This window comes from Neoarius graeffei, chromosome 17, assembly GCF_027579695.1.
Source record: "Neoarius graeffei isolate fNeoGra1 chromosome 17, fNeoGra1.pri, whole genome shotgun sequence".
NCBI classification, from domain to species: domain Eukaryota; kingdom Metazoa; phylum Chordata; class Actinopteri; order Siluriformes; family Ariidae; genus Neoarius; species Neoarius graeffei.
Window position 1 is genome coordinate 7,374,451 of NC_083585.1, and position 26,431 is coordinate 7,400,881.

Genomic DNA, 26,431 nt, shown 5'->3' on the forward strand with positions numbered 1-26,431 from the left:
CAAACTCTTTGCAATTTTACACTGTCGAACTCGCTCCTTTCTGATATTGCTCCACTATTTGTCGGCGCAGAATTAGGGGGATTGGTGATCCTCTTCCCATCTTTACTTCTGAGAGCCGCTGCCACTCCAAGATGCTCTTTTTATACCCAGTCATGTTAATGACCTATTGGCAATTGACCTAATGAGTTGCAATTTGGTCCTCCAGCTGTTCCTTTTTTGTACCTTTAACTTTTCCAGCCTCTTATTGCCCGTCCCAACTTTTGTGAGATGTGTTGCTGTCATGAAATTTCAAATGAGCCAATATTTGGCATGAAATTTCAAAATGTCTCACTTTCGACATTTGATATGTTGTCTATGTTCTATCGTGAATACAATATCAGTTTTTGAGATTTGTAAATTATTGCATTCCATTTTTAATTACAATTTGTACTTTGTCCCAACTTTTTTGGAATCGGGGTTGTACTTGTGTGCGCCACAGTACCCTAAACCAAACTATAAATATTAAGGTATCAAGTACGGCATGTTTTACAATAGACGGAAATGCTGTTTTAAGGCATATAATCTACTAGCAGTAGGCTTGGCACGGTTATGGGAAAAAAACCGAACCGTACGATACGCCTGTTGCGGTGCAATACGCGTATAAACCGCGGTACCCCTATTTAAGACGTTCGCCAAAAAAAAAAAAAAAGCCGAATGCCCGTATGAAACCACGTGGTTCTCTTTCGCGCGAACAGGGGTGATAGCGTTCAATTCCCTTTACTGTCTATCTGCGCATCTCAGAATGACACAGGATAATGGGTGAACTAGATTTTTTTTTTTCCGGCGCCGCGGTACGCCGGAAATCCGGCGCGGCACCGGAACGCTATCACCCCTGCGCGAAAGAATTGAAGTGACAGCGGAGTGTGGATGGCAAGTGCAAAAATGGCAAGTGGGAGTGGAGAAGGCAGGTCGTCGTACATAGAGGATGCCCCCGCGGCATTCAAATCAGGTGTGTGGGAACATTTTGGTTTTCCCATTGCATGCGATGACGCCGGCAAAAAATCAATTGACAAAAACGTCACAATATGCAAGCTTTGTAAAGTAAGTTCATTTTTATTTCTTCCAATTATGAAAACTCTGTATGTGACAAAAGACACCTGGTTCCTCTAGATGCCACAACATGACAGCAAACACTCCTGACACTTTGTATAAATACTGTAGTAAATAAAAAAGCTGTTGAAATCATCCATGTCTTCCCTCTTGCTGTTTCAAAATACTACCTGGCTTTTCATCAGAGATTGTTCATAAAATGTGCTTATGTCAACTCAAACTCAGTTTGTGCATGATTATTTCATTGTAACTATAATTTTAACCTCTCTTAAATGCTGTATCCTAAACTATGTTTACTTAAGGTAAATAGTAGGCTATATGCCCAAATACAGAGTACTTAAGATTTAAAAAAAAAAAAGCAATACGTACCGAACCGCAGACCTCAAACCGCAATACGTACCGAACCGCGACTTTTGTGAACCGTGCCACCCCTAACTAGCAGACAAACTAGCAAAACATTTCATTGCCAAACACCAGAGTGGATATTTGAAGGAAAATCTGTCAGCGGATGAATGTATTATGCTTTTGGATTTTGCCGAAAACTATTCATTCTGTGTACAGGATTCTGCCCAGGGATACCACTGGGACAACAGCCAATGCACTCTTCATCCATTTGCAGTGTACATTAGAGCAAAGAATGAAAATGGTACAAAATTTAATGAAATGCATCTCTAGCTGCATAATAAGTGACTGCCTTAAGCATGATACAGTGGCCGTGCATGTGTTCTTAAAAAAGGTTTTACCATATGTATGCCATTTACATCCCCAGCTGAAAAAGGTCATTTACTTCAGTGACCGATCAGCAGCCCAATACAAAAACTATAAAAATTTCACAAATCTAATAAAGCATGCAGACGATTTTGGACTTTTGGCAGAATGGCATTTCTTTGCCACTTCTCATGGTAAATCACCCTGTGATGGTATTGGAGGCACTGTAAAGCGGTCAGCAGCTCGAGCTAGCTTACAGGCAGTCACGAGTGATCACATACTAACCCCATCTGTGCTCACTCTTGGACCCAAATTGTTTTAGCGAAAAGTGCTAAAGACTCAATTTTTTCTTTAGCAATTTGCAATTTCGCTTAGCAAGAAATGCTAAAAGAACAATTTTCTTTTTAGCAAAGTAATTTTTTTAGCAAGATATGTCTAAATGTTTCTTGCACTTACATAATATTGAAAAATGAATTGTTATTGTAGTTTGTTGGTGTTTCAATAGTGTTTGCAAGCTTGTTTCCTGCCTTTGTCTTTCCATGTTCTTGATTTATGTTCATAGCATGCTTATTTATTCTTGAATCCTCTTATTTTGATCATTTCATCAACTGTATATATGTAATGAAATTGTGTGTTTAATTTAACCCGCTTAATCTGGTTTACGGAGTCCATATTTTTCATTATAATTATATCTAATGTCTGGTGTGATGTGCTTTGCATTCTTTGCTATCTATGCACCTTTTAGCCGTTAGTCACCCTCTATTGAGGTATTTCACTCACGTGACCAAGTCATGTGACGCTGCCATTTTGGACGGCACGGCTCGAATCAGTTTGAATGCGAGGAAGGCGACAAACGAAAAACATAAAAGAAAAAGGAGCGAGATGCAGAAAACACCTTCACTATCCAGCGACGTAGGGCATTTACAGGGCGAGCAGAGGGAGAGGTATTTGCAAAAATTGAGGTTAGCAGGCTTAGAGAACGACGTTTACCTGCTTCCACCAGGATTGTTCACTGACGTACGGAAGTACACGAAGCCCTCGTCTTTACCTGACTTCGGCCCACATGATCTGTATACCTATGTCGTTAAAAACCCATCGCCATACACAGGTATTGATCTGAAAGCGTATACGAGTTTGGATGCCTACAAATATTTTGTGTCAGGCTGGGTAACATGCCTACATCAGCGGGTCGTCCCTGGAGCCGGTGGTCGCCATCTGATTACAGCTAAGGTTTGTTCGCATTTTCATTTACTTTCGGTCCTCAGGATAAACAAAATGTTATTAAATGTCATTGAAATAACTTCTTAGTCTGTTGAGACATGGCCCGTTATAAATTTGCTGTTACCAGGCAATGACCAAGAACTGTATTATTAGGGTCGGTGTAGTTGTAGCAGTGTATTAGCAACTAGCTGTTAGCACTAGCTAATGTCAACAACAGTAACTAGTATGTTACTGTAGCAATATTTACGTTCAGTCATTTGGATGACTGTTAAAACCTTTCAGTCTCAAGTTTTTCCTTTACTGGATTTACTAGTTTACTGAGCTAGCGCGCTCGGCCGAGCCGGGAGCCATCGCGCGCTCGGCGGCCGAGCCGGGAGCCATCGCGCGCTCGGCGGCCGAGCCGGGCGCCATCGCGCGCTCGGCGGCCGAGCCGGGCGCCATCGCGCGCTCGGCGGCCGAGCCGGGCGCCATCGCGCGCTCGGCGGCCGAGCCGGGAGCCATCGCGCGCTCGGCGGCCGAGCCGGGAGCCATCGCGCGCTCGGCGGCCGAGCCGGGAGCCATCGCGCGCTCGGCGGCCGAGCCGGGAGCCATCGCGCGCTCGGCGGCCGAGCCGGGAGCCATCGCGCGCTAGCTCAGTAAACTAGTAAATCCAGTAAAGGAAAAACTTGAGACTGAAAGGTTTTAACAGTCATCCAAATGACTGAACGTAAATATTGCTACAGTAGCATACTAGCTACTGTTGTTGACATTAGCTAGCTTGCCGTCCAAAATGGTGGACACCGGGGCGTCACGTGACCCTGTGACGTCAGGTGAAATACCTCAATAGTATGCTGACTGGCCTGTGTGTGTGTGTGTGTGTGTGTGTGTGTGTGTATGTATAATTGGGATCCATGTGTGTGTTTAGGGGGAGGGGGGTGTCTTTATGGGTAGGATGAAGGGAGCTCAGGGAGTTAAAATCAATGGTTGTTTCTTATAAATTAATCTCATAACCCAAATATAACGATATTCACCATTAATTTCTCAAGTGAAACTTGCAGTCAAAACTTTGAACCATGTGCGTCAAAACGCTCTGAAAACAAGGTACACTTGGTCGATATATCCTGGTTCATCTGTGAGTTCTTCCAAAGTTCTGTCAGGGTTGATATGTAGAAAATACATCTTTAGAATGGTTATATCGTGTTTTTATCCCTAACCGAGAAAGCTAACAGAATATTCTATTATCTCACTTTTTAGATAAGTTTTTGTCATACGTAAAGTCGGATAATTTATTTTAAACAAACCTCGCTATAATCTTGTTCACTAATGAGCGAGAATTGGCGACATTATCAGCGCAACTCAGAAATTGATCATTTTATATGTAAGGTCCGATGCTATTGGAAGATGTAATTTGCGGTCAACCAATAAAAAGCTTCGAAACTCGGGGGCGTTGGTTATAAATCAAAACATCAAAGATGGACACGAAAGGCAGGGCCTGAATTTCATTTTTCAGAATGGGGGGGGAATTCCCCCCTCAGTGACTCAAATGGGGGGGATTTACACAGTTTGGGGGGGGATTTATACAGTTTGTGGGGAACGCTACTTGTGGGCTTAAATGGAGCACTTGCATGTGACGTCACATCCGCTCCAGATTGTAGACAAACGCCATCTTGGCGGTCAAGCACCATATTTCCGCCGCCTTTCCGACGCTGACTTTCATTTTTTTTTTTTTTTGCCGAAATATTCAAAAATTACCATGCCACAATGCCGGATACTTGCATGGCATATAAATGCCACAACAGGAGAGGTCAGAAAACAGGAAGAAAGTTTCATAGGCTGCCACGGGACCCTGACAGGCGCGCAATATTGATTGCTGCTATCGGCCGGGCTGATCCAAAGAACAAGGCATGGGTACCGACTGGAAGGAGCGATCACTGGCGCCTGTGCAGTGACCATTTCATCTCAGGTTCGTCATGTATTTATTTCAGTATATCCATGTGGTTATTTGCAGCATAAGTTTATGACTTAAAAAAATTCCGGGAAGTGGGAGCCTGAGAAAAGAGGGTTGGGGCGGGGGGGGTGTGGATTGGGTCTTTAGCGGTGTGGTACTTAAGGTAAAAACTAAGGAAATTAAACTGGACAAATACGTTTTTATTTCATTAAGCAGGTTTACCATATATACAGTAATAGTGATAGACTACTGATACTTGATCTAACTGATAATATAAAATATTTAACCATAATCGGCTGGTCAGTGCTATGCTAGATACTACTGATATAGCATCAGTTAAGTGACTTACCCGGCCAATAACGATAGTTTTTTTTCTTCTTTACAAGATGCCACATCTTAGGGGGGCTGACAAATCCTGAATTTCTGTAGAGATAACTCTCCAGAGATTTATAAGCACGCAGTGCTTCACCACTGAACAGCGAAGGAAAGTTGATTAGGTAATTATACACGTCTGGGTATTCCACCTCTGGCAGTTCAAGATCCACTGACACGGTCGTGAAAACTCCGTCCGGTAAGCCATAAGGGTCACAAATCTGTAGACCGTTTATTTTAGACATATATCTAATTATCTGTGCATTAGAAAAATGAGCCGTGTAGTCCATCGGTTGAAAGTGATCCATTCTGTACACGAGTGCAGCAGTATTCAGCTGTGTTGTTGCCCGACAAGATGGCGTCTGTGTACTTTCCGGTCACGTGACTGCAAGATCTCTATAGCTTAGGTCTTACCTTCTGCCATTACTCAGATTGAAGATCTCTACAGTATGTAACCTTTTGTCACCATTTGAGGTAGGGATTGACCGATATGTTTTTTTCAGGGCCGATTACCGATTATTATGGAATTGGGATGCCGATAACCGATATGTGCAACCGATAAATGTAAACATTATAATTCACATGAAATTAAACATAGCACACACTGACACAGACCTTCATATCCATGAAATGTATGTTTAATTGTAAAATTGAACATGACATTTTGTGCAGGGAGATGCCAGCAGCATTTGTACAATAAAGTCAAACATTAGTTAGAATAAAATGAGAAATAAAATAATAAAATAAATATTCACCAATAAAAAAATAAATCACTCCCTACTATATTACAGCTCACCATTTTCAGTGGAAAATAAATGAAAATACACTCTGGATTCTTTTACACTAAGAACTAAGTGAGACCAACTTCAAGTAGTTTTTAAATAACAAATCAAGTGTAGGGAGCTGCCTGCAGCATTTTTTAAAAAGTAAAATCAAACATACAGCAAAGTAGGCTATCACTCCCTATTAGGAGCGGCTGCTCCTTTAAGAGTATATCGCTTTCCGAATCAGAAGCGCTAGCGAGGAGAATCACTTGCGCAAGAATTATAAATACTAGTCACACCTGGCTTGTTTAAATGTTCAAATAGCGCTTTATAAAGTTACCTAACATACAAGTGCAGTGCGCTTTCTGAGCATGAGTCACGTCATGAAGTTTACTCATCACCATAACAAATAGCCAGTAGGCTTGCGCTAGCCTACAGAACACACACACTACGTTTTATTTCGTCTTCCCTTGACCACCTCTCTGTATGGCTGTCATTCTACTGTTCGAGTAGAACTACTGACACATTCACAACGTTTCCAGACGGGGATTTAAAAATGACTGCAGCCTACGTTATGCTGTTTCAGCGAGACTAGTTGGTTGTAGGCTAATTCAAGTGCTTCCTTCCGTAAGCTAAGTTTGCCTGGCTACACAGATGCAAATGGACAATTTTAACGAGTAGTAGATGAAGAATGTAAACATATAATGATGTTGTGCTTTTGCAACTTGTGTGTTTGTGACTTATTGCGGGAAAAGCAGCGTGCCCTTACCTTGATACGGGCGCCTTGAAACAGTTCAGAGTGTTTAGCTGCGCGTGTCGATTGGCTATATCTCTTGTGCCAAACAAATCAGATGTTGTGGTGGGCGGGACCGTGTTCTTGAACTCAGAGAGGCGAGTGCAGGAAAGGACGTGCAGTGACAGTCGCATTAGGAACGAAATGGCTGCAAAAAGGCATGTAATCGGCATATCGGTGGAAATTATGGCCGATACCGATAACCCTAAAAATGCAGAATATCGGCCCGATATATCAGCCAGGCCGATTATCGGTCGACCCCTAATTTGAGGTATCCTTTTAAGTAGATTTTTCATTTTGATATCTCCAAATTTGGATAGCATTGTCAGACAAAGGGTGGATAAATGCAAGTATTATTCCCACCAGCTGTCTAAGGCCAAGTTTACATTAGACCGTATCTGTCTCGTTTTCTTCGCGGATGCACTGTCCGTTTACATTAAAACGCCGGGAAACGGGAATCCGCCAGGGTCCACGTATTCAATCCAGATCGTGTCTGATCCGGTGCTGTGTAAACATTGAGAATACGCGGATACACTGTGCTGAGCTCTAGCTGGCGTCGTCATTGGACAACGTCACTGTGACATCCACCTTCCTGATTCGCTGGCGTTGGTCATGTGACGCGACTGCTGAAAAACGGCGCGGACTTCCGCCTTGTATCACCCTTCATTAAAGAGTATAAAAGTATGAAAATACTGCAAATACTGATGCAAATACTGCCCATTGTGTAGTTATGATGGTCTTTAGGCTTGCCATCCTTCCACTTGCAAGTGGTAAGTGACTTGCGCACAGCGGCTCAGTCCCGAATCACTGCTCGTGCACTACACTCGCATGCTCTATGAGCTGCGCAGGGCCGGAGTGCGCACCCTCCAGAGGGCACTCGCTGTTCAGGGCGGAGTGATTTGGAGCGCAGCTGCTGAGGAGGAAGCGATGAGCCGCACTGACGCATTTCAACTTGCGTGCCGAATTAGTCATGTGATTAGCGTATCCGTGTATTGGCGTTGCTGTGTGCACGCTAATCGTTTTTAAAAACGTTAATCTGATGATCCGCTGATATGGTCTAATGTAAACCTCACCTAAGATATGGACTGTTCAGTTTCGGGTGGAGGGTAGAAAACCACCACAAAATGAAAGAGATCCTTTACAGCATGACATTGCTGACTGACTGTTATGCCATCAAACACCAATAGCCTTTTTCTAGCAGTGCGAGTAAGGCTCTAGGAAGAGTTTGGAAGGTTGTGTGCCTTTTAGTTAAGCTAATTTTACAACCTCCTTAGTGTTGCTTTACACAGCTGCTTCTTCCTCATCTTCATGCACTATTCTTTAAGTGTCACTGCTTTGTTTAATTATAAAAAAAGAAAAAAATCAGTCTGTTCTTAATAGCACTCAATTAATTTATTGACACAAGAAGTCTAACTTAAACCAGTCTGCTGACTTTTCAGGATTCTCTTAACTATGTTTATTTGTCTCTTCTTTTAGTGGCCATCTCTTTAATCAGTGACCTTTGCTTTTTCCTTTTATAACATTTTTATATCATCTTTTTTATCAACTTTTATATCATTTTTCTATTCTCATGTCTGATCTGATCATCCCTGTCCTCTGTTTAATGTCTACAATTAAAATAAGAAAACACTATCAAACTGTTCTTAACACTGAATGAATTTACAAACTTTGTTTCAGTCCACATATAGAATGTTAACATGACAACAGTCTTTGTTGACTTTTCAGGATTCTCTTATACCATATAGCCCTGTCTCCTGTGTCATATGCCATCTTTAATTTAAAAAAAAAATCAAATTGTTCTCAACACTGAACAATTCATCTTTGCTGAGTGCAGGATTCTTGTACATATGTAGTCTTTCCTACTCTTTCTCCTAGTGGTCATCCCTTTTGTCAGCATCAGTGTCCTTTGCTTTTCCTTGTAAATACTTTTTTCTTATAGCCATACTCTGATCTAATCCCCTTTGCAACGTCGACGTTAATGTTAGCTGTCTCGTCCTGTGTATTCTCAGCAGTATTCTCAACAGTATCACTCACACTGCTATTACCACCATCGGATTCAGGAGTTTTCCTCTTAGCAGGGGAAACTTCTGCCACTGCACTTGTACGTTTTAGCCAGCGGTCCATGTGTTTTACAGCGAAAGTCTGAGAGAGGAAGAGTGCGCGCACTGTATCTCTGTGTGTGTGTGTGTGTGTGTGTGTGTGGACTGTCTGTGTCTGCTGTTTTTTTTTTTTTTTTTTTCTGAGTAGGCTACAGGGGGAGAGGGGGATTAGTCAGTAAAAGGAGGGTTAAATTCAAATAACCTTGAGAACAGAAGGTAGTCGCGCATTCACACTGATCCATTATTAGATTGACGTTGTCAGGCAATGCAGTAATGTGTGCGGGAATCTCTCGCATTGGAATCGTTAAAGGTGTGGGAATTAAAAAAAAATATGCGCGATACCCGCAATCCCGCGCCCAAATTCAGGCCCTGAAAGGTACTGTTTATCTTGAGAAATCGCAATTGTTTGATGGATTTTGCTTAAACTTTAAATGACTTTTGCATAAAATGCGAATACAGATGGTTTTCTTTTCACAAATTGGAATAAAACTTCGCAATTTGCGGATGTGCGAGCGGCTAGTGTGAGCCCAGCCCATCTGATCTGTTTTTGTGGGCAGAAAAGCATATCAAGAACATCCATTTAATCTGGGTTGGTACAGGGGAAGTTATGGAGAGTGGAAAAGCATTGGAGACTAGATTTTTAAGGTCGGCTACTATTCCTGGAACAGGAGACAACCACTCATTCGTTCCAATCATGTCCAACCAGCTGCAGGTCAGCAGGGTGTCTGGTGGTCCTAGCTTCATTGTGGATATGAGTGGGAATTGGCCACAAGTAATGCATAAAACCCCTGTTTAAATCAGCAGTCTCTCTGGCAGATACAATTCCTGGTAAATATGTTGTATGTTTGTATGACAGACAGTGGTGGATAGGCAACATTCGTGCATTATCAGAGGAGGAACAAGATTTGGGCAATTCCATGTAAATGTCAACCTCACAGGAGATCCCAAATTTCAAACTAAACAAACTAAATAAGTAAACAAATAAATAAATACATACATAAATAAATATTTTGATCACCTAATATGTCACTGTCAGTCTTTCTTTCTTATAATGTAAACCCCAAGCTAAAATCAACTTTGATCATGTACAATTCTATATTATTGCCACAAGCCACAGAAATGTATGCTAAAATCCACAAAACAGCAAAACAATAGCCATCCTAAATATTATTTAAGAACTTTGATAGTTTTAGCTGATATTTACAGAGTTTTTCAAAGGGTTATGGTGGTTAAATTGCTGATTTTCTAAACATATGCCATGTCTATTTCAGACGCGTCACATCCATAACGGAATTTCGTCACATCCATAACGCTGACTTTTCCTTCCGAAACTCTGCATGAAATACAAAATATTTTAAACAGAGATTTTTTTAATATTCACCTTGGACCCCTCTGTCAAATGGATATCTCCATTTCGACATTAGGTTTACAATTTCACAGAGTTTGATAAAAATGTACAGTCACCCAAGAAAAGTGATACTTTTTCTGTCACATCCATAACGCATCTTTTATTGGCGTTTTCTGGCATGCCCTAGATGTACTATGGGAATTGTTCTTGTTCTATCACTTCTCCAGTATGGTACAGCCTTAAAATATGCAACACCTGTTTAAATACTGGGAGACGATAAAACATGCACTGGGTCATTTGTTGCCATTTTGAGTTCAAGTGTCACGTCCATAACGCTGGAATTGCTCATGTACAAGTAACATTTGCATCCTCATGGTCCCTCTCAGACTTGCAGCTGGCCCAGGAGAGAGGATAACTGTTGGGTCCCTCTGGTGCATGTCATGAAAATCATTGATGCCCCACTTAAATCAACTGGCAGGCAGTATAAACTTCCATCTGATGTGGAAAAGCAAATCAATACACTGTTTAAGCTCTTCAAATAAAGTATTTTTAAGGTTATTTTTCCTACAATGTAGGTCTGTAATTTTATTGTAATATGCCTTAAAACAGTATTTCCGTCTATCGTGAAACATGCTGTACTTGAAACCTTAATATTTATAGTTTGGTTTAGAGTACCAACTTCATATTTTGTGCCTTTGCTAATCAAAACAATCTCTTTCCAGTCATATAATTGTTTTTATGGTAGACCTTGTCATAAATTTGTAATATGCATTTGAATTATAGGCGCAGGATGTTTTGTTTTATTTATTTTTTAAGCCTAATAAATCAGAAAGTTTGATTTCTTTTGAACACGTACCTAGTTGCCTGAAGAGTACTATAACATGAGTAATAAACAAGAAAATTTGAAAAATCTGGTGTGCTTTAATGTGGAGATATGGGGCGTCAAAGTTGCTCCAAAGCACATTTTTTTAATGATTTTCAGCAAGTCATAACTTGGCAAATATTGAACTGTGAACATTCTATTTTAGTATTTAAAGGCATCTGGCATTGAAGAACAATCCTTGAAGAATTCATGTATCTTGCATTAATAGTTTAAAAGTAATGACTTATGGAATTTAGGTCTGTTTTCTGTAGCACATGTTTTAACAGTGAAATTGGGGCCATGCCCTTTTTTAAAAGCCCCTATATCTCAGAAACTAATGAAGGTACAAGCCTAAAATGTTGTACACTATTTGCCACACTGACAATATTTCCAGAAAGTATGAAGCAAATCTGAGCTGGTCAGTGGCGAGGCCTCTGGTGATTTCACATGGATTGACCCTATATGAGGTACCAGGAGATAGCCTGCACGTTTTGATCTAAGTAGGAATGGTGGGTCATAAAGGACCAGAAGTTTGCTCAGGTACTGTGGTGCGAGACCACTTGGTAAATAGTAGCATTTTATAATCAATACGAAATTTGATTGGGAGCCAATGCAGTGTGGATAAGACAGGAGAGATGTGGTCATACCTTCTAGTTCTAGTAAGCTCATCCTGCACATGACCACTCGATGTTCTCTAGCTACACTCTGCCCTGCCATCACAGTCTCCAATCAGAAGGTTACCCCTTCTGCAGACTATGTAGTCCACCTGTGTAGATCTTCCTCCACTCTTAAATGTCATCCTGTGCTGCTCTTTCTTCTCGAAGTATGTATTGACTATTGCCAAATTCATCCTCTTTGAAAAATCAACCACCATTTGCCCTTCCTCATTTCTCTCTCTCACACCATATCTGCCCATCACGTCCTCATCTCCTCTGTTTCCCTTGTCAACATGTCTGTTGAAATCTGCTCCTATCAGCACGTGCTCCTCCTTCTGTATACTTTCTACCACTTCATCTGTCTTTTCCCAGAAAGAGACTCTCCATTCTCACATCCAACCTGTGGGGCGTACGCATACACAACATTGATTGCCACTCCTTGAATCTCCAACTTCATGCCTATCACTCTGTCTTCACATCAATCACACTGTTGACCAACTCTCCCCTCAAAACAATACCAACACCATTTCTCTTTTCCCCTAACTCCATAATAAAACAACTTCCATCCACCAAGTCAAGTTTATTTGTATAGTGCTTTTAACAATAAACATTGTCGCAAAGCAGCTTTACAGAATTTGAATGACTTGAAATATGAGCTAATTTTATCCCTAATCTATCCCCAACAAGCACACCTGTGGCAAGGAAAAACTCCTTCAGACGACATGGGGAAGAAACCTTGAGAGGAACCAAACTCAAAAGGGAACCCATCCGGGCAGCAACAGACAACATGACTATAACAGTCCTAACAAAGTCAGCTTCGTTGATGCGATAAACCCCTCACTGACGGAAACCTGAGCGCAAAACCATTCACGACAACCGCAGTTCCAAAGTCAGCAAGTCAACTGCAATCCCTAGCCACAAAAGCACCACTGCAAGAGTCCAGAGCGTCCTCCAGATGTGACACCCGACTGTCCACATGGGGCCACCCTCCACAGGAGCGATGCGATGAGACTCCAACCAGACACAGGGCTCAGGCAGGTCCGAGGAGCAGAAGAGGTCAGCATCTCGATCCCAGGACCGACGTGTAACTCAGAGGGACAGATTTGGGGGGGGGGGAGAAGAGGGAGAAAGGACAGGTTGTTAGGTATGCCCAATGTCACCTAAATAAATAGGAACAGTATACATATTGCACCGAGTACAAGCAGGGACTCTGGCAACTAACTATGACAGCATAACTAAAAGGGGAGAGCCAGAAGGTAACACAGGCATAAGGGAGCCCCAGGACATAAAGCAGCAGCCACTACACCGTCAACAAACTCGAGTGAGCAAGCGAGTGGGGGCTGACAGCATCCATACAGCCCAGTTTACCAAAACACTCTGTCTGAGGACCCTCCAGATCTACACCTTTACCTCATAAACACCATTAACAAAAGGCTTGACTAAACAGATATTTTCAGCCTAGACTTAAACACTGAGACTGTGTCTGATTCCTGAATACTACTTGGAAGGCTGTTCCATAACTGTGGGGCTTTGTAAGAAAAGGCTCTGCCCCTTGATGTAGCCTTCACTATACGAGGTACCAGCAGATAGCCTGCACCTTTTGATCTAAGTAGGCGTGGCAGGTCATAGAGGAGCAGAAGTTCACTCAGGTACTGTGGTGCGAGACCATTCAGTGCTTTAAAGGTCAATAGTAGTATTTTATAATCAATACGAAACTTGATTGGGAGCCAATGCAGTGTGGATAAGACAGGGGTGATGGGGTCATATTTTCTAGTTCTAGTAAGGACTCTTGCTGCTGCATTTTGAACTAACTGGAGCTTGTTTATGCACTTATTGGAACATCCAGACAGTAAGGCATTACAATAATCCAATCTGGAGGTAACGAAAGCATGAACTAGTTTTTCTGAACGTAGTGACATTAAATTTCTTATCTTAGCAGTATTTCTGAGATGAAAGAAAGCTATCCAGGTAATATCAATGTGAGTTTCGAATGAAAGACTGGGGTCAGTAATCACTCCGAGGTCTTTTACTGCTGCACGTGAAGAAACAGGAAGGCCATCCAGAGTTACTGTGTAATCAGAAAACTTGCTTCTAGCTGCATGTGGTCTGAATACAAGTACTTCAGTCTTGTCAGAGTTAAGCAGAAGGAAATTAATAAGCATCCAGTGTCTAATGTCCTTTACACATTCCTCAATTCTCTTAAGTTGGTGTCTCTTATCAGGTTTTGCAGAAACATACAATTGTGTGTTATCAGCATAATAGTGGAAACTAATACAATGTTTACGAATAATATCACCCAGAGGAAACATTTATATAAAGAAAAAAGCAGTGGACCCAAGACAGAACCTTGTGGAACACCAAACTTTACCTCAGTATGTCTAGAAAAATCACGATTTATATCAACACACTGATAGCGATCAGTTAAATAAGAGCTGAGCCAGGAGAGGGCCGTTCCCTTAACTCCCACAACATTTTCTAGTCTATCCAGAAGAATGGAATGATCAATGGTATCAAATGCTGCACTAAGGTCAAGCAACACAAGCAGCGAGACACAGCCCTGATCAGACGCCAACAGTAGGTCATTTACTAACCAAAGCTGTCTCTGTGCTATGATTAGGTCTAAATCCCCACTGATGCATTTCATTGGATGTTATTCCTGTGTAAATATGAGCATAACTGCTGTGCCACAGCTTTTTCAAGGATCTTGGAGATAAAGGGGAGGTTTGGTATTGGCCGATAATTGGACGGCTGACGGGGATCAAGGTCAGGTTTTTTTAATCAGGGGTTTGATAACTGCTAGTTTAAAGGATTTGGATACATAGCCAACCGTAAGAGAAGAATTTATTATTTTTAGAAGTGGTTCAATTACTTCAGGTATTATCTGTTTGAATAGACGTGTAGGTAAGGGATCTAGTACACAAGTTGAGGCTTTTGATGCTGAGATTAATGAAAGTAATTCAGTTTCTTTTACAGGAATAAAACATTCTAATTGCTGATCTGATAGTTATATTGTTAACTACAGGGTCACTTACATTGTCTGACCTTAAATTAGTAGTTTGAATTTTTTGTTGGATATTCTCAATTTTGTCATTAAAAAAATTAATGAAATCGTTGCTACTACATACTACAGGTGTGCATGTGTCTGTAGTGGACTTATTCCTGGTTAATTTTGCTACAGTATTAAAATATGAATCTAGGATTATTTTTGTTATCTTCTCTTAGGGAGGAGAGAGATGTTGATCTCGCAGCACTAAGAGCTTTTCTATGGACCCTTTTCACGTGACATCACGACAAACACGGCCACCATTTTGGACATGTACTACCAGTAGTTTACCACAGCCAACATTGAGGAACGGCAACAAAGAAAGTTTTTACTTTCAGCAAGACTTCCATCATGCCACTATATTGTTGTGCAGCTGGATGTAGTAACCATCAACAAACAAGGCAAGGTTTATCATTTTATCAGATCCCGACGGAGAAGATGGATAGCGGCCATTAACAGATTGGCAGCCCTCGGCATACCAACGCTTGTGTAGTGACCACTTTGTTGGAGGTAAGACGAATAAAATTAGCCAGAAAAGGCATTACATTGCTGTTAACATTCTGTGGCGGCGAGTGTGTAACCAAATAGGTTAAAATAACCCATTGTGACCTCTTTGTTCTTCTGTAGTAGCCAGGGATGTGATTTTTCCGCGAATTCGCGGAATTCCGCTTTTTTCACCTCAAAACTTGAAAAAAAAAATGCTTCCGATTTTTCCCTCAAATCCACATTCGTATCCTATTCGTTCCGACTTTGTTTGAAAGATGGCAGCCTCGGATTTGCATCTTTACGCCTCGATCACGGAGGCAGCCATCTTTCAACTCTTTGTTTGAAGCAAGCGCGTTCATTGGTTGTTACAGAGCGATGGGCCAATCATGTACCTCGTTTCATCTCATTGACGTAATTACGTCATTTATGCAATTCTGTCATTGAGATGAAACGAGGTACGTGATTGGCCCATCGCTCTGTAACAACCAATGAACGCGCTTGTTAGATAGCTGTACGTAAGCTCGCTTCAGAGTTGAAAGATGGCAGCCTCCGTGATCGAGCGTAAAGATGCAAAGCGAGTGTGAGAGAGAGAGAGCGAGTGTGAGAGAGAGAGAGCGAGCGAGCGAGAGAGAGAGCGAGAGAGAGAGCGAGAGAGAGAGCGAGAGAGAGAGCGAGTGTGAGAGCGAGTGTGAGAAAGAGAGCGAGCGAGTGTGAGAGAGCGAGCGAGTGTGAGAGAGCGTGCGTGCGTGCGCGCGCGAGTGAGAGAGAGAGAGCGAGAGAGAGAGAGTGCATGCGCGCGCGAGTGAGAGAGTGTGAGCGAGTGTGTGTGTGTGTGTGTGTGTGTGTCAGAGTTGCATGTTGACCATTAAATTGGCTTGAATTTGTTAATCATGACAAGTTTTTTCTTGTGTGTTTGCTTGCCATTTTAGTACAATTTTTAAGTCAGAAATCCCCAAAACCCAGGAGCTTCGGGGGGCTTCCCCCCTTTGTCCCCTCACCAGGGTGCTGCCCTGGACCAGCTGGGGGCCTGCGGCCCCCAGACCCCCGGCTAAAATTTTCAGATAATTTCACCAGCCCCAAATCACATCCCTGAGTAGCTATTGTTGACTAGCTAATGTCAACAACATAGTAGCTGGTATGTTACTGTAGCAATGTTTACGTTCAGTCATTTGGATGACTGTTAAAACCTTTCAGTCTCAAGTTTTTCCTTTACTGTATTTACTAGTTTACTGTAATTATGATCCGGCAGCTATTTACACCGGATCCAGTGTAAATAGCTGCCGGAGCCAACGTCCGAGGTTCCGGAGCACGCTCCGGCTTGCTCCCCCTCAAATTAAGCAGCGCGCTCCGGCTTGCTCCCGGAGTGCTCCGGCCGAGGTTCAGAGCAAGCCGGAGCGCGCTGCTTAATTTGAGGGGGAGCAAGCCGGAGCGCGCTCCGGAACCTCGGACGTTGGCGTGTATGTGTATGGCGATGGGTTTTTAACGACATAGGTATACAGATCATGTGGGCCGAAGTCAGGTAAAGACGAGGGCTTTGTGTACTTCCGTACGTCAGTGAACAATCCTGGTGGAAGCAGGTAAACGTCGTTCTCTAAGCCTGCTAACCTCAATTTTTGCAAATACCTCTCCCTCTGCTCGCCCTGTAAATGCCTTACGTCGCTGGATAGTGAAGGTGTTTTCTGCATCTCGCTCCTTTTTCTTTTATGTTTTTCGTTTGTCGCCTTCCTCGCATTCAAACTGATTCGAACCGAAGTCCACTACATGTCCAAAATGGCGGTCGCGTTTACGAAGGTCACGTGACTGAAAAGGGTCTATACTTCAGGAAGCTCTCCTTCCACGCTAATTTAAACACTACCAATTTTGTTTGACGCCATTTACGTTCCAATTTTCGAGTGGTCTGTTTTAATGTGCGAGTGTCATCATTATACCATGGTGCTAATTTTTTTGTCTCTGACTATTTTCCTTTTAAGAGGAGCTACATTATCCAAGGTATGGCAGAATGTTGACTCTAAGCATTCAGTTGCCTGATCAAGTCCACCTCCAATGTTCTTGGCCTTGCTTCCTTTCCACCTCATCTCCTGCACACACAAAATATCCGACTTCCTTGTATCCATCATACCTGCTAACTCTCTTGCTCTGCCAGTCAATGTTCCCACATTCAGTGTTCCTATCCTCAATTCTAAGCTCCTTCCCTTCCATCTTTCACGCTCTCTCCTAATATGCCTCCCCCCCCTTCTCCATTTTGACGCAACGGTAGCATACTTTCCGCCAGCACCCTGTTGACCAACAGTACCGGGGGCGGTCATTGTTAACCCCAGGCCCTGACCGATCCGGTGTGGTATTTCTCTTTTCAATCCTCATGTTAGATTTGGCGCAGTTTTACGCCGGATGCCCTTCCTGACGCAACCCTCTCCAATTTATCTGGGCTTGAGACCAGCACCAAGAGTACGCTTATGCACCCCCAGTGGCTGGATTTCTCAGTCAAAAGGAATTAATGATCCAAAAGTGGAGTCTGATCGATTAACCCAGAAACTTATTGCCATGTTTGTGTTCAGCAAACATGCAGGTTATTAAAACCAAGAAGTACACTCAAAAGAAGGGGATATAAGCCCTGTTCACACGGCACATATTTGCATCGATGCTGCACCGATGTATTTTGTTGCGATATATCTTACACCGGTGTAAATTTTGTGGAGCGTTCACACGTCACAACCCTGCTTACTAGAGAGAAGCGTGTTAGCACCGGTGCAGCCCCACTTGCGGTCACACGGCAGTTTCTGCGACCGTGCTATAGTAGCAAAAACTTTATTACTATCATTTCCTTTGATAGTAATAAAGTTTTGATATAATTTCCTTTTATTATTATCATTTCCTATCGTTATTACTATCATTTCCGATAGTAATAATGCGGAAATGAAATATGCGCATGCGTGAAAATGTACTTCCTTTTCCCGGTTGTCATGGCATCATCAAGCGCCGGGAAAACAACGTGGATGAAGACACCAGTGTTGCCAGATATTGCTGACTTTTTCCAGCCCAAAATATGTTCAAATCCACCAAAATGCACTTAAAACTGACAATCTGGCAACACTGGAAGACACGCAGTTCTGTTGTTGTTGATATTCGCCATTTTGGAAGCGCAAAATACCAGGATGCAAAATTATGCAATGCCCGTATGTAATCAACTCTCCTCACGCGTAGCGAGTCTACCCCTGTAGCGTTCAGACGTCCCATTTTATATCGGTGCTGCCCCGCAAACTAGCATTTACTCCGGAGTAAATTTCTTAAACCACCTCCCGAGCAGGGTTAGATTTGCACCGGTTTAAGCAGCTTTCAGGGGCAACACCGGTATAACTTTGTACCGTGTGAACGCTCTACCGGGGCAGCCCCGGTGCTACACCGGAGTAAAAGTTGCCGTGTGAACACCCCTATAGAAACCACTCAGTGGGATTAGATCCTTACACTCTAACAAAGAAGCATTTTTCCTCTGAAAGAAAAATTTACTGCCTAAATTTGACACTAGTAGAATAAAATTTGATCATATTAGGGGTGTTCACACGGCAACTTTTACTCCGGTGTAGCACCGGGGCTGCCCCGGTAGAGCGTTCACACGGTACAAAGTTACACCGGTGTAGCCCCTGAAAGCTGCTTAAACCGGTGCAAATCTAACCCTGCTCGGGAGGTGGTTTAAGAAATTTACTCCGGAGTAAATGCTAGTTTGCGGGGCAGCACCGATATAAAATGGGCCGTCTGAACGCTACAGGGGTAGACTCGCTACGCGTGAGGAGAGTTGATTACATACGGGCATTGCATAATTTTGCATCCTGGTATTTTGCGCTTCCAAAATGGCGAATATCAACAACAACAGAACTGCGTGTCTTCCAGTGTTGCCAGATTGTCAGTTTTAAGTGCATTTTGGTGGATTTGAACATATTTTGGGCTGGAAAAAGTCAGCAATATCTGGCAACACTGGTGTCTTCATCCACGTTGTTTTCCCGGCGCTTGATGATGCCATGACAACCGGGAAAAGGAAGTACATTTTCACGCATGCGCATATTTCATTTCCGCATTATTACTATCGGAAATGATAGTAATAATGATAGGAAATGATGATAATAATAAAAGGAAATGATATCAAAACTTTTATTACTATCAAAGGAAATGATAGTAATAAAGTTTTTGCTACTATAACACGGTCGCAGAAACTGCCGTGTGACCGCAAGTGGGGCTGCACCGGTGCTAACACGCTTCTCTCTAGTAAGCAGGGTTGTGACGTGTGAACGCTCCACAAAATTTACACCGGTGTAAGATATATCGCAACAAAATACATCGGTGCAGCATCGATGCAAATATGTGCCGTGTGAACAGGGCTATTGTAGCTGTAACTAAATACAAAGACAATAGTTATGCATCCTATTAATTAACTTAATGTGAAGGTAATTAACAGATAATCAACAGATTAGGTTCTGTTCTTTTTTTTCAAAAGATTGTGTATATTTTAGCCTTTTGTATTTGTAATTATTTATATCTGTACATGCACGACTAGACCAGCTCTGCTGATCAACTTATGTTTAAATAAAGTTATTCATTCATTCTGTGGGTGGTAAAAGAGAGCAACTGGAGTTGCTTGAAGATTCTTGATGTTTCACCTCTCATCCAAAAGACTTCTTCAGTTCTGTTTGACTAATAGGGAGTATCAGGTATTTATCCTCTCATATCCTCTCATCTGCACGTTTTACTCATGACTCGTACGAGACCTCTGATCTGTTGAGGGGCGTTGGCTATAAGCCCGTATTGAAAGAGGGTGCAGTACCAACAATTAAAGGAACAGAAAACTACAAGAAAAGGAAAGTGAGTTCAGTTGCACCAGTTCTCCTGGAGTGTGAGCTGAGGGTTGTTGATAAAACCTGGGACGGGACCTTATCACTCGGGCAGTGACCTCCCTGTGATTGTTGCTAAAACTGGTGACGTCCCGTCCTGGGTTTTAGTAATTGCTTGAGCCGAACAATAATGGTGGAGTACTCAGTATGGAGAAAATGGAGAATGAGTGGAGCAGCTGTCTGATTTCTCCACTGGATATACTTGCCTCAGCAGCAATATCTCACCCTTGCGTGGAGAAGTGAATGAACGAAGAACTGAAAGTCGGATTGTTTCAAAACAATCGGCCACAAGGTCGGCCTTCAAAAAGCAAGAACGCAGACGGGTAAGATGCGACTCTCATTTGGATACAAAACAACAAAAACAACAGTCATTGCTTACCTGCATTTAGATTAATACATGTAACTTGTATTGTGTGTTTAAAGCTCATAGGCAACGGTTTTAATTTTATGCATACCGTATTTTCTGGACTATAGAGCGCACCTGTATATAAGCCGCATCCGCTCTGCTTAAAAAAAAAAAAGATATACAAGCCGCACCGGGCTATAAGCCGCAGATATCTATGTTGAAAAATTAGATATTTACTGCATGTACAGAACGATTTTGTACTGTAAATGTACATGTATGTACCTGAACAGATTCTTTCCGAACAGTGCCTTTTAACACGGCAGCAACTTTGCTGATTAAAACGGAACAGAACCAAGAGAAAATAACCGGTATTTATTTACCTTCATTTCTCCTGTGTTTGAAACCACAAGTCACTTTAATCATCTTCGCTGAAACCCATGAAGTCGTCTTCTTCATTTGTCGTGTGTGTTCTATCTGCTAAAGATCTGCTAATTCTTCTTTGCATTGATTTTTCGTCTATCTTATTTTTGATTCTACTTCCGGTTAGAGCGCCCCTAGCGGTGGAAGAAAAATCCACAGAATAGCCGCACCTTTGTATAAGCCGCATGGTTCAAAACCTAGGAAAAAAGTAGCGTCTTATAGTCCAGAAAATACGGTATTTGAAACTTTATATGTTAAAAAAACCCTCTGTAATTTTCTTCTGGTCCCAAGAAGTATTGTTAAGTAATAATTAAAATAAGTTGGCGTGGATCGTGGCGAATTTCTCTCGGCTATTTTCGTGACAACTCGGCGCGTGACGTCATTTAAGCCAAACAAACCGCTTGAGTTGTGTCCACTTCCGTTTACTTACATTGCCGTTTGGCTTGAGTGCAGATGTGCGTTCAGGAATTTCCAAAGAAAAACCATGCCTTATTATTATGCAGTGAACTGTAACAACGGGACCGGTTCAGGAAGATGATTTTACCTTTTTCCAAGAGAGGAGAAGAGGCAGAGTGAGAGGATTGGCTTTTTCCGAAAAGGGAGAAGAGGCGGGGCGAGTGAGTTGGCTTTTTCTGAAAGAGGAAATGAGGCAGAGTGTGTGGATTGTGCGTGTGAAGCCAGAGGGTTGTTTTCTTCTGGAAGAGAAGAGGCGGAGAGAGTGGCTTGTGCGCGTGAAACAAAATCAAGCAATCAAAGAAGAAACGGCGCAGCAATGCTCAAGCAAAACGAACAACATTGGAGGTAAACATTTTTACTTTTGCTTGCAATTGACAAGAATCCTGAGGGATCCTGTACAATCATTGTGGAAATGAGCCAAAGGGATATTTCCTCGCTTAGAGTTGGCTATGAATAGTATAATGCCGCGGATGGCGGGCTAATGTGGCCTACTGGCGCACTGTCCAGTAATCGTTACCTATATCCACTAGGGAGGGTGGTTTAATTATTCTTCAAAAGGGCTCTTATTTAGTATTATGACAAAGGTAGGAATTTATCATAGTTACCAGGATAAATCATTTGGGCACGAGTCTTATTGAGGTCCGGGGTCACCGCGATCAGGGTCGGCTGAGTCGCTGTCCGATTCCGAGGCTGCATGGTCAAACCAGTGAGACACATTCACCGATTGCTTTGCAGCGGCCATAGGTTCATACATAGATGGTTTCACCTCTCGATATTCAATTTGGAGAGTTCCTACTTCAAAATTGCTATCGCTTTCAGACTGTGACAGTTCGTATGGGTGGGTGGAGCACAGAAGGATGGCAGGCCAGAACTGAGTTCACAAAACTCTTTTTTTTTTATTGTGACACTTTTCAGCGTTCTCACTCTCACAGACACTCAGACACGCGCGCACACATCAGTCATCTGGTTGGGGAGAGAGTTCCCTCTGCTCTCGCCCTCCTTAAATAGGGCGCGGTCACTGGGGAAGACACACAAACACATTAACATCAGGTGCAGTGATTCTGCCACTTCCCTGACTCCGCCCTCCGGTCACAGACCGACACTTGACCACGCCCCCACTGCCACATAACCCCACCACCCGACTCAGGCCGGGTGGCCGTACGGCCTGCAGCTGACTCCCCCCCCCCCCCCCCCCCCCGACGGGAGAGGAAGTCCGCCACGACCATCTGCGCCCCCGGCCTGTGGATCACCTTGAAGTTAAAGGGTTGGCATGCCAGATACTAACGGGTGATCCGCGCGTTGGCATCCTTCATGCGGTGGAGCCACTGGAGGGGCACGTGGTCCGAACAGAGGGTGAAAGGGCATCCCAGCAGGTAGTAACAGAGGGCGAGGACCACCCACTTGATCGCCAGGCACTCTTTCTCAGTGGTGCTGTAGTGCCCCTCACGCACCGACAGCTTCCTACTGATATACAGTACTGGGTGATCCTCCACCTCCTGGGACAAAACAGCCCTCTGTCCGACACATCCGTCTGTAACAAAAAGGGGAGAGAAAAGTCAGGGGAGTGTAAAAGTGGCCCCCCACACAGTGCAGCCTTTATCTTAGAAAAAGCCCGCTGGCATTGCTCCATCTATTGGACCAGATCTGGTGCCCCCTTTTTAGTCAGATCAGTCAGCGGGCTGGTGACGTCCGAATAATTAGGTATAAACCTACGATAATGGCCAGCCAGCCCCAGGAACTGTCTCACCCCCTTTTTGGTCTTGGGCCTCGAGCAGGCCGCAATTGCTGCTGTCTTGTTAATTTGGGGACGCACCTGCCCGTTGCCCAAGTGGAAGCCCAGATACCATACTTCCACCCACCCAATCGCACACTTCTTCGGGTTGGCTGTGAGACCCGCTCGCCTCAGCGACCTGACGGCCCTCAGATGTTGGAGGTGCCTCAGCCAGTCATTATTATAGATAATGATGTCGTCGAGGTAGGCGGCCGCATAGGTGGCGTGGGGGCAGAGGACCCGATCCATCAGCCGCTGAAACGTAGCAGGCCCAAACAGCCCAGAAGGAAGTGTGACAACTTGGTGTAAGCTGAACGGTGTGGAAAAGGCCGTTTTTTTTTTCCTCAGGATAATGGAGTCAAGGGGATCTGCCAATAACCCTTTGTTAAATCCAGTGTTGAGTAAAAGCGAGCTGTGCCTAGCCGATCGAGCAACTCATCAATACGAGGCATTGGGTACGCGTTGAATTTAGACACCGTGTTGACTTTTCTATAGTCTGCACAGAACTGGACTGACCCGTCGGCCTTGGGTACCAAGACCACCGGGCTGCTCCAGTCACTGTGGGACTCCTCGATGATGCCCATTTCGAGCATGGCCTCGAGTTCTTCCCGAACCACTTTTTTCTTGTGCTCAGGTAACCTGTAAGGACGGCTACGCACTACCACCCCCGGGGGCGTCTCAATGTGGTGCTCTACGAGGTTGGTGCGGCCGGGCAGGGGCGAGAACACGTCCGAAAACTCGGTCTGCAACTGGGCAACCTCCGCGAGTTGGGTCGGGGAGAGGTAGTCTCCACAGGGGACCGGAGAGGTACGTGATGCCAATGTTCCCTTTTGAACCTCCGGCCCCAGCTCCGCCTTCTCCGGAACTACCGACACCAACGCCACGGGGACCTCGTCATTCCAGAGTTTGAGCAGATTGAGGTGGTAAATTTGTAGTGCCCCACCCCTATCCGTTCGCCTCACCTCATAGTCAACGTCCCCGACTCGCCGTGTGACCTCAAAGGGTCCTTGCCACTTGGCGCCCAATTTGGAGCTCGATGTGGGTAACAGTATGAGTATTTTATCTCCCGGTGCGAACTCCCTAAGGCGCGTACCCTTGTCGTACAGGCGGGTTTGTCGTTCTTGGGCCTGCCGCAAATTCTCCTGAGTTAGGTACGTTAGGTACGTGAGTGTGTGGAGTTTTGCGCGCAGGTCAATAACGTATCGGATTTCATTTTTACTTGGTGAAGGTCCCTCCTCCCAATTTTCCCGCAGTACATCTAGAATGCCGCGCAGCTTATGCCTATATAACAATTCAAACGGGGAGAACCCCGTGGAGGCTTGGGGGACCTCTTGCACTGCAAATAGCAAAGGTTCGAGCCATTTATCCCCAATTACGTGCGTCCTCACTTACAAATTTTTAAATTATATTCTTGAGGGTGCGATTGAACCATTCAACTAAACAGTCTGTTTGTGGGTGATACACGCTGGTGCGGATCGGCTTAATACCCAACAACCCATACAGTTCATTCAGTGTACGTGACTTAAACAAGGTGCCTTGGTCAGTCAGAATCTCTTTCGGGATTCCAACTCGGGAGATTTTTTTATTTTATTTATTTTTTTATTTTATTTAACCTTTATTTTACCAGGTTAGTCTCTTGAGATATAAATCTCTTTTCCAAGAGAGACCTGGCCAAGATGGCAGTACAGATAGTTTCATAAACATAAAACAATCAAACCTTAAAAAAACACACAAAAGACATAAAACAAATAAAGAACATTACAAACATTAAAAGGCATCACCTAAAACATCTAATTAAAACATGAAATTATGAGTGGACTTATACTCTAAGGCTTTTACATAACCTATAAAATCATGCAAGGGGATGAAGCGCTGTAATTTCAGATCTTTTTGCAGATCATTCCAGACGGTGGGTGCAGCAAACATAAATGCTTTTTTGAACAACTCTGTCCGGGCTTGAGGTACATTTCAATAAAATAAAGTCATGAGACCTCAAACAACGTGAGCTCTGTTTAAAAGAAGCTCAGAAATGTAACATGGGAGTCTGCCAATTAAGGCCTTGTACAAAAAGATATAAAGGTGAGAGAGCCTGCGAGTTGACAGTGAGGGCAAGTTTACATTGGAATAAAGTGTGCAGCGATGAGTGAGAGGTCTGGAGTTTGTAATGAATCTTAAGGCACCATGATACACCGCATCCAACATATGGAGAGACTGAGTTGGGGCGTTCATATAGAGCAGATCACCATAATCGATGATGGGTAAAAACGTTGCATCAACAAGCCTTCTTTTGGCACATGCAGTAAAACAGGACTTATTCCTATAATAAAACCCTAGTTTTAGTTTTAGCTTCTTAACTAGGTTCTGTATGTGAGACTTAAAAGAAAGGTATTCATCAATTAAAAATCCAAGATATTTGTATGATGTAACTGCTTCAATTGAGTGACCCTGAGTAGTAGAAATAGTAAGGTCAGACTCTTTCCTTCTTGAGTTTGAGAAAACCATTAATTTAATTTAGTCTTATCAGCATTAAGAACCAGCTTTAGTTGATGTAACTGTGCTTGCACTCTATCAAAAGCAGTTTGCAGATACTCAAAGGCCTTCCTCACAGTAGCCGCACAGCAGTAGATGACTGTATCATCTGCATAAAAATGAAAAGTTGCATTCTGAACATTTTCCCCCACACAATTTTTTTTTAATATATATATATATATATATATATATATATATATATATATATATATATATATATATATATATATAGAGAGAGAGAGAGAGAGAGAGAGAGAGAGAGTGTAAATAGCAGTGGTCCTAGCACTGTATCCTGTGGGACTCCTTTGCAGACTGATAAAAATTGTGACGTCAAGCCTTCAGCTTGGGTAGCCTGAGTTCTATCAGTCAAGTAGTTCACAAACCAGCCCACAGAGTGCTGAGACATTCCTATACTAACAAGCCTCTTAACTAACATGTTATGGTCGACTGTATCAAATGCCTTAGAGAGATCAATGAAAAGAGACACACAATGTTTCTTATCAAGTGCTTTGACTATATCATTTACCACTTTAATAGCTGCAGTTGTAGTGCTATGATTTTTCCTGAAACCAGACGGATGCCTAGATAATACTGACTGAATGACTAGGTACTCTTTCACTTGCTCACTGATTAATGATTCATATACTTTAGCCAAGGCTGA

The 26,431-nt window shown here is 43.1% G+C and overlaps 1 protein-coding gene across 1 annotated transcript in view; it reads left to right on the plus strand.

Moving 5' to 3' along the window:
- Window positions 1-26,431, plus strand: part of LOC132901335 (histone-lysine N-methyltransferase PRDM9-like) — a 119,543-nt gene that overhangs the window by 25,455 nt on the left and 67,657 nt on the right. The window contains exon 2 of the mRNA XM_060943652.1: window positions 15,062-15,392. The gene's annotated coding sequence lies outside the window, so the exon portion shown is untranslated. The remainder of the gene's footprint in view (window positions 1-15,061; window positions 15,393-26,431) is intronic.